Source organism: Pteropus alecto, unplaced genomic scaffold, assembly GCF_000325575.1.
Source record: "Pteropus alecto unplaced genomic scaffold, ASM32557v1 scaffold177, whole genome shotgun sequence".
In the NCBI taxonomy this organism is placed as follows: Eukaryota; Metazoa; Chordata; class Mammalia; order Chiroptera; family Pteropodidae; genus Pteropus; species Pteropus alecto.
In genome coordinates, this window is record NW_006442207.1 from 7011626 (window position 1) to 7020798 (window position 9173).

Consider the following 9173-nt stretch of genomic DNA (forward strand, 5'->3'; position numbering starts at 1 on the left):
CACGGGAGGGCGGCCCGCGCCCGAGCGGCCGCTCAACTCTTCTTTCCCGCCCCGCGCGCCCGGCCCGGCCCGGCCACTCGCCGCCCCAGAAGCCGGGGATTCCGCCGGCAGCGCCGCGTCTTATGTGGAGTGTGCGGCCTGTGACGTGGCTGCCCATATAAGGCCGAATATGGGTATTTCCCCGCCCCTTCGGGCTGTGGCCACGCCCCCGGGGAGCGGGACGCTCGGGGAGGGCGCGGAGGGTTAGTCACGGGGGAAAGAGGAAATGGAAGGCGCCTCCCTTGCACTCTCTGTGGCATTGCGCAGAGAGACTCACTCGCGCATCACCGGGGACTGCCGGTGGGGTGTTAGGAATGCCACGAGGCCGAGTGACCCACGCTGTGCGGGAAGAGGAGGAAGCGGAGGAGGCCCGGCTGGCGCCGCACAATCAGGCTTTGGGTTTCATAGACGTAGGTTCGGAACCTGCTACGGGCCGTGCCAGACACGGTGCTCGGCAGTGCCCCCGGATGAACCAGAAATGGAGTCGGATCCTTAACAGTCTTTACGCGTGAAATGAGATGATAGCGGGGATTTACTTCAAGGGATGGTTTATAGATGAGTCGGTTGAGATTGGGCTTGTGTTGGTATAGTTGAAGCCTGGCAATGTATACCTGGGTGTTTATTACACTGTTTTCTCCACTTTTCTGTGTATTTTAAATTTTCCATAATAAAAGTACCTAAAAGTAAAAACGGAGAGAGAAGAGCCAGCAGTTAATCTTTCCAACTGGATTCTGCCCTCAAAGGATTAACAGTCCTTCTCTTTGTCACATGCCAATAATAATTAGAATAATTGTTTTTTGAGGAGCTGTTTTTTTTTTTTTTTTGTCCCTGGAAAATCTGTCGTGAAATCAGCTACAGCATCAACATACATCCGTTGGCGGAACTCAGTCCAGCCAACTGTCCAGGTGGCTTCTGGATTTGGGGGATTATCTGTGGATCAAGTATAATCCCAGGCTGTCTTCCCCCACCAGTCCCTAGCAGCTTCAGGCTTCCCATCCTCAATCTTGGGGAACTGGATACGATTCACCCATTCCTCGAATTTTTTGAGAGTCAGCTTTGTGCCAGGGATCTGCTAGCTGCAGGGACACGTGCGAAGGAAACATGTCTCCACCTTCATGTTCACTACCGACCATTTTATAGTTAGCCTGAGGCGGGAGGGGATGCTTGGTGGAAAACAGCTTGCCTTCACTAGAGAGGGGCTCGTTTACTACTGACATAGGGAAATGAGGTTTTTAGAAGGAGGCAGAAATCAAATTCTGAAAACAAATGCAGCCAAGCCGGACACCATATAGTTGGCATTGCCTCTGGGTCACAGCTGCATTCAGGCAGGGGCTCTGTCCTCACCCTGCCAGTGGGATCGTAATGAAGATGTGATGTGGGTATTTTCTTTTTCTTTGGGGTTATCTGGGCCAGCCTTCCCTGCGATCTGTTCTTCCTCCAAAGTCACTGGCACCATCCGCCCCCAGACATCTAAGCCCAGAACCACACATGTATGGAGCACCTGCATGGTCAGGCTTTGTGTTTGTTGGGTGCTGGACAGCAAAGTGAGCAGAATTCACTCTCTGCTCCAGCTGCCCCCAGCCCAGAAAGGAGGGCTGGCCCAGCCACAGGCTTCTTTAAGTTCCCGTAGTTAGTATGGAAGACCATCCACAGTGTGCAGGGTTGGGTGGAGATAGGGTGGGGCCTGGAGAAAGCCTCCCAGAATGGAGCTGAGACAAACTCCGAAGAATGAATGAATTGAGGTTAGCCAGGCCGTGGAGCGGGAGGACGGAGGGCATTCCAGGCAGAGAGGAAACTGCTTGAGGTAAAGAAAAGGAACACTCCTGCATGGTATGTGCTGGAGATGTGTAGGAGACTAAGGCACTTCTGGCATTTATTAGAAAATTAAGCAGGGTCAGGTGACTGAGGGCCTTATGTGCCATTTAAGGCATTTCAATTTCATCGTTTGGCTGGAATAGCCAGCCCCCAGTGAGGCATCTTACTCAGTGACCTGGTCAGATGAACGTTTGTGGACCTCCCTGAGGCAACACTATGGAGGATGGATATTTTATTTGAGAGTGGGGGTGGTGTCCAGACCAGAGTCAGGGAGACAGATAGGAGGCTTTTGTGGGTAATCCAGGCCTGAGCTGATAAGGGCCTGCCGGAACTTGGCAGTGATAGCGGCAAATGCAGAGGCCACACATATGGGAGAAACGTTTAGGAAGTAAATTGCTGGAAGGGATAGGATGGAGAGGAATAGAGGGTGACCCAGCATTTTTAACTGGGGTAACAGGGTACATGGTGACACTTTTAGGGACCCTGCAGGAACAGGTCTGGGTGAGTAATAGCAGGAGGAGGAGGGGGTGAAGTTTAAACATTAATAAGTTAGAGTTGATCATAGGCCACCCAAGGGGATGTCCAGTAAATAGTGGGTGGCCTGCAGACCAGTGCAGGAAGGTCATCTGTCAGCCAGATTGTTCCTTCACTTCCTATGTCCAATAGATCACCAGGTCCCAGAATTCTGCCTTCCAGATCTGTCTTCTGACCCACCCTTTTCAGTCTCGTGGTCAGCACCTGCTCTGTGGGTGTCTGACCTATGTAGCTGCACAGGACCCCATTCTTAGAAGGGCCCATGCTTGATTTAACACTCTGCTGACACTCTTTGAAATTCCTAATACTTTTTGGACAAGGGACCCTGCATTTCCTTTTTGTACTATACCCACAAATTATATAGCTGGTCCTGCCCGTGGCCGTAAAGGGCCCCATTATTCCTCACACTGGGCCCTACATTAGCATCTGAGCATAGATCTGAGCATAGAGCCCACTTGCTCTGCTCAAAAACTTTCAATGACAACCTACACACTGTCTGATAAAATCCAAATTTCTTAGTGGAACACCAAGGTCCTCGTTCTGGCCAATTAGCCATAACCCACCTCTAACCTTATTTCTCTCCTTCCTTCCTCTTCCCTGCCCCCAATTCTCAGGCTCCTCTGGTCACAGCTGCTTCTTTCCTAAACTTGCCCAGCGTTTTGCTGCCTCCACCCTTTCTACGGGATTTCAGTGTCTCCTTCATTCCTTTGTATAGGAATTTCTCTTCACCTTCACACACCAGCACCAGAAGTACTGTTGTACCTCCAAGAAGCCATCCCTTCATCCCCAGCCTGTTAATCAGTCACCCTCCTGGGGGTTCCCCTCCCCCAACGAAACGCAAGAGTGTTATCTGTCCTGCTATTAGCCTACAGGCTCCCAGGCCACTCTCTTAGGACTTATCCCACCATCTGTGATTCTGTCAAAACACCTAGCACATGGTAAGAGCTCAATGTTGGTGGAATGGAATTTAGTGCTTGCTGAGACTTGAGAGCGGCTGGCGCCTGGGAAGAAAGTTGGCCATGGCACAAATCAGGGCCTTAGACCCTGGGTAAAGAGGCCATAGGACACTGTGGACACACAGTCCCCAGAATCGGGAACTAGAGTTCATTGGCCACAGGCTTAGGAGAAAGAGCAGCGTGTCTGAGACTAGAATTGTGTAAATAATCTTGCCTGTCTCCACTACTGCTTTGAAATGAGGGTAATGGTGAGGTCAGGGTAAAAGGCAGAATTTAAGTTAACATCGTGAGTCCCTAAGGGAGGGCCTTGTTCTCTGTCATTCTTTCCCCCTGCCAGTTATTCTCAGAGGGGGACCAGAAGAATTTGAGACTTCTCGGACCTCATTTGACTAGTCATCCTAACCCTCAGGCCCTGGTTCATTATTGTGATTTGGAGTTCTTACCCTTTGGAGGGTCGTGGGTGCACCTTTTTAAAAAGTTGTGGGATCACTCCTTGGGAAACTACACTCAGCATTCAGCTTCCAATGCCAGAGAGTTTCATAGATCTGAGAACTCCAGTGTCTGTCCCTGCTCATCGCAGCCTCAGTGGGGAGCATCTAGCATTCTTCCCCAGCCTTGCTTCCCCCAAATGCCATAAGGTGGGGCCAGGTACCCTGTGGGGATGAATCAGAGGGTGCCCCAAAACACCAGGGCGGGTGTCCAGAGCAATCCTGAGGCTACCCAAGACCCTCTACCCGCCTCAGCCCTCTCAAAAGGATGCATTTTGCCACCTATCTTTATTGGTTTGTTTGTTTCTGTTATGAAAGTAGCATGTGTTTTTTTTGTTGTCGAAAATGTGAGAAATGCAGAGAAGTAAAAACTAATGCTTAAAAAAGAAAAAAAGTGCCACTTGCTCTGGCTTAAGATCCCAAATCAAGGCTGCTGCCAGGTCTGGACCCAAGACTTGCTTCCCACTATCTTGGATAAAGGAAGGAGCACTGGACTAGGAGTCAAAGATCTGGATTCTTGTCAAATCTCTGCTATTTCCAGCTTTTATTCATTTACCTAATATTCACTGCCTGCCTTTTGTGCGTATAGATGTTTTTCTCCTCATGGCCCTCCCATCTTCTTTGCCCCCAGGATCTTAGAATGAAGCAAGTACAGTGTTCGCTCAGAAGTACAGACAACACTTGCTGTGTGACTGTCGAGAATCACACAGCCTCTTAGAGCCACGGTAGCCTCTTCTGTAAATTAATGGGGATTTTAGTGCCTGTCTACTAATGGTGAGTGACAATTACATCATGTACATAAAGCTGTACTGATTGCATGATACAAGCATAAGGTATTTATATGGTTTTGTTGCTAATAATATTATACATCAGCAAAGCATTTACGCATTTACTCAGTCAGATCCTGATGCACTGGTCCATTCAGTTTCCTCTTCTGTACAGTGGAAGTGAAAATAGGACTTAGCTCATAAGTTACTGTCAGGATGAACAGTGGTACATATTAAGAATTCAATAACTGTTAGCTAGTTGAACTGGCTGTAGTATTTGTTCCTGCCAAGAAAAGTCTTTTCTAATGGCAAAGGAAAACGAGATGGGGGTAGGCATGGCAGGAGAGAGGGAGTTAGTTGCTATCTAATTCAGCTGGCAGTCAAAGGAAGAATTATTAGAATCCTGCGAATCTGTTCTTCTGCAGGCCTGCTGAATACAGGGGGATATTTAAAGAGTAATCCTCAGACCCACTTATAGTGAGGTAGGAGAGACAAGAAGCCATCCACACAATAAATTGGGTGGTTATGATATTGAGAACTGAAGACATTTTAGAGGAGATCAATAAAACCTGGAGTATTAGACCAGGCAAGTCTGGGAGAAGCATTTGGATTTGATAAATAACCCTTCCAATTCTAAGAGCAAGGACTTTGGAGGGTGACACCTGAGGTTAAGTCCCTGGTCTGCCATTACTGATTGTGTGACCTTGGAAAAGTCACTTCACGTCTGTAAGCCACAGTTTTCTTGTCTGAGAAAAACAGAAGAGAGATGGGGGTTAATAATATAGTACCTACCTCATGGAGCTGATGAGAAGATTAAATGAAGTACCTACAAAAAGTCCTTCTCTGCATACCTGGAACACGGTGAGGGTGCCATGTGAGACAATATTTTTCTTTATGAAAAGTCACAGCAGCTCCAAAGCACAGAATCTTGGCAGTAAGGAATTATAATTCTATCTTGAAATTTTCCAGAGAGGGAGCTTACTGCCTCATGAGACATTTTTGAACGAGGCCAAAAGAGGCAACAAGCATATCCTGGGGTTTTTGTGAGATGCCAAGTATATCCAATACCTTTCATCAATCCTCACAACCACCCTGTGATGTAAGTACCGTGCCCCCATCTTACAGTTGACCAAGGTTTCTTAGCTGAAGCTGACTTCCCTGTGTCTCTTACCCTTTGCTTCTGGGTCTGCAGAAATACATTATAAGTCTAGATCCTCTTTGAAATATTTGAAGATGGTCATATCCCTTCTCCCCACCTTCTCTTTTCTAAGATAACAGTCCTCGTTTTTTACCATCACTGTTTCTCAGACTTCTAGAAGACTTAGTTTATTTACTTGTGATCCCTGAATGAAACAGGGGTGCAGCAAAGAATGCCCATTTACTCGAACTTCAAAGATCCTACAAAGAAGAGTGGCTGCTAAGGGCCCTGGACAGGTTAGAGAAAGGAAGAGATAGAGGAGAACAAACACTGGAAAGCAAGCAGATGCCATTCTTCCCCCTCCACTGAGGGTGTACGACTTGATTCGATATTCACAGGCTATCCCTGAAGAATGGGAGGGGGATTTTATCTCCAGTTCCTCCCCTCCTCATGCCGCATTTCAAGTCTGGTCTGGATGGTGCAGGGCATCCTCGACAGCTACAAGAAGTGGGCTGGGGGGTGGGAGGAATTCAGAAGGAGCGAGTCTGTCATCTCTCCATCCTCAGCCCTAGAGATTCTGCCCAGAAAAATGTGGCCTGCGCAACTTGTTTTTTTTTTTTTTTTTTTTTAATGGGCAGTGTATGCTCTTGAGTGAGCGTTGTACTTGCTTCTACTAAGACCCTGGAGGCAAGGAGGATGGGAGATGCATGGGGAGAAAACCATCTATGCATGAAATGTCAACAGCCTCTGGGTAGAGCTCTCCCAGGCTGCTGGTTGCCTGCCTCTCTCTCTCTCCTTCTCTCCCTCCCCCAAGACTTCAATCTTACCACCTTCATGGATTTTGCAAAATCGGAGTACTACCTCCTCTATCCATCCTGAAATTGACTTTATAGAGACTCATTTAAAAAAAAACAAAGCCAAACCCATATTCTGTCTTAGACAATAGTATCTGGGGTTGGATAATATAATTCTATTTTTGTAGTAAAAATTAAAATACATGACAATTCAAAAAAAATTCTAAAAAGTTCTCATCACAAGAAAAAATAATTGTAACTTTGGTGAAGGATGGTAACTAGACAATGTGATCATTCTCAGTGTATATGAATATCGAATCATTATATTGTACACCTGAAGTGAATATGTTGTATGTACATTATACCTCAATGCAATAAATATATAAAAATAAAACAAAATATACGACAATTTAACAGGAGACTTTCATCTGTGTACCACCTACAGTAGCCTCTACTGCCACCAGGATGGCACCATACTCGGGGAAACAGTAATTGGGTTCTGGAGTGAAGGAGACCAGCATCAGGCCCTGGCTTTGGAGATGGACAGCATGGAGCCTTGGACAGATGGCTTAAACTTTCCTGAGCTACTGTGTCTACTTGAGGAAAATTGGGATAATTAATAAGATGTAAAGTAGGAACAAAATAAGACTCGGGAAAGTACCTTGGTAAGCGCTTGAGGTATTCTTTTTCATCGATAACTTCCTTGTTCCTGGTGGATTGAGGGGAGGTGACTGGAGGAGCCCTTTCTCTTCTGGTCTAAAACTAGTGGAAAAACATTCCTAAATCTCAAGAGTTCGGAGCAAGGGCTCTGCCCAAGAGTCCACCAAAGCTCTGCCACCTGACTTGCTGTGGGACATTGTGGGAGTCACTTCCCCTCTCTGTGCATCTGTTTCCTCATCTTCAAGATGGAATGTGTTATGGCAGCACTCCAGCCTGATGGCACATAAAGTCTCAGGAGCCTATCGAAATGCATATTCTTATTCTGGGGCCTGAGATGCTGCGTTTCCACCCAGCTTTCAGGTAGCACTGATGCTGCTGGTCCACAGACCACGCTCTGAGTAGCAAGGAGGTATATATAGTACTTAACTCCTACGGGTGTTGAAAGGCTTAAATTAGAGAATGCATCCCAAACATTTAGTCTGGTGCTTGCTCCAGGACTTAGCCAATAGGTAGTAGCTCTGTGGTCGACATTATAGCGATTGGTGCATATAGGGGGTAGGGTTGGATTGAGAGGAAATGCCAGATAGAGCTGAAGATGATAAGACATCACATCCGTGAGATTTAGAAAGAGCAGTGTACCAGGAGTCAGAAGACTCAGGTTCAAGTCCCAGCTGTATAACTCATGCCATAGCTGTGTGAGTTTGGGCAAATCTGTTGACCTTTCTGAGCCTCAGTTTCCCACTCCACAAAAAGGGAAGGGAGTTGAATTAGATGGTGTCTAAGGATTTGCTTGGCTTTAAATCAAAACCTGAAGCCAGCAATCCCTGCTCCACCCCCAAACACCAAAAGACACCTGACAGGCCAGAATTTGGCCATAACCTTGAGCCACATCTGTTGCAGGGACGGGCCTGCTCTGAGCCCTCCTAGACTGCCCAGGTAGGGGGAGGGGGACGAATAACTAGAGAGCCCAGTCTGGTGCCCTTGGTGTTCCTTGAACTGTGGGTGACATCACCCCCGGAAGCCTCCGTTCCTCGGCTTTGTGCGCAGTTCTCCCTGCTAGGGCGGGATGATTTGCAGCCTGAAGGGGAGTGAGTTTGCAGCATGTCCAGAGAAAGGATGTAAAAGGAGGCATTTTCGACATTCCATCCCTCTGCTTCACTGTACTAGAGGGAAAGATGATTCACAAGTAAACTCCTTGTAAGCATATGTCATACCCGGTACATTCCAGCTCTTCTGCATGGTCCTCCTGACTCTGGACTCGAGACCCAGGCAGGCAGACCTAGGAAGAAACTTGCCCCTCAGTGAAAGAAAGGGCACCCAGCAATCTAGTCCCCAAGTGAGAAGAGCAGGCCCTCTGGGATGTCTGAGTCCCATGGCTGCCAGCACCCTGCCAGCACAGCTCTAGACAATTTATTAATCCACAAGTCTGTACGGAGCTTTCACGATGAGCAAACATTTATTGAATACCTGCCACATGCCTCTGGCTAGGCACGTTCACCTGAATAACTTATTTAACCTCATTACATCCCTGTGAGGAGAGCCTAGTACAAAGGGGCACCCAGGTTCAGAGAGGTTAAGTGACTCGTTCAGGGTCACACAGCAAGACATTTAGCAAGCATCGCCCCCTAAGCAAACACACCAGGTTGAACTGGCCACCTCCTTCCTCCCCACCTTCTCCTCTGTTATGAACTTTCGTCAAAGTCCCTGTCCTTGATGGTTATACTTGATTATTTCTATTTTCTTCCCTCCCCCTGACCAAGGAGCCTGCTCCTGAGGTCCCTGCAGCTGTCGCCCCCAGCCTGGCCCCCAGGTGACACGAGTAAGACATTTTGCCCAATGAAATGGGGACTCAGATCCTAGCACCATACCTAGCTCAGCCCTGGGCTGAGTGTGGAAGGAGGAGGAGAAGCTCAAGGCTTCATTCCTGACCTCAGGGACTTACTGTCTGGTCTTATAGGTCCGAATCTGACTCATAAAAGGGA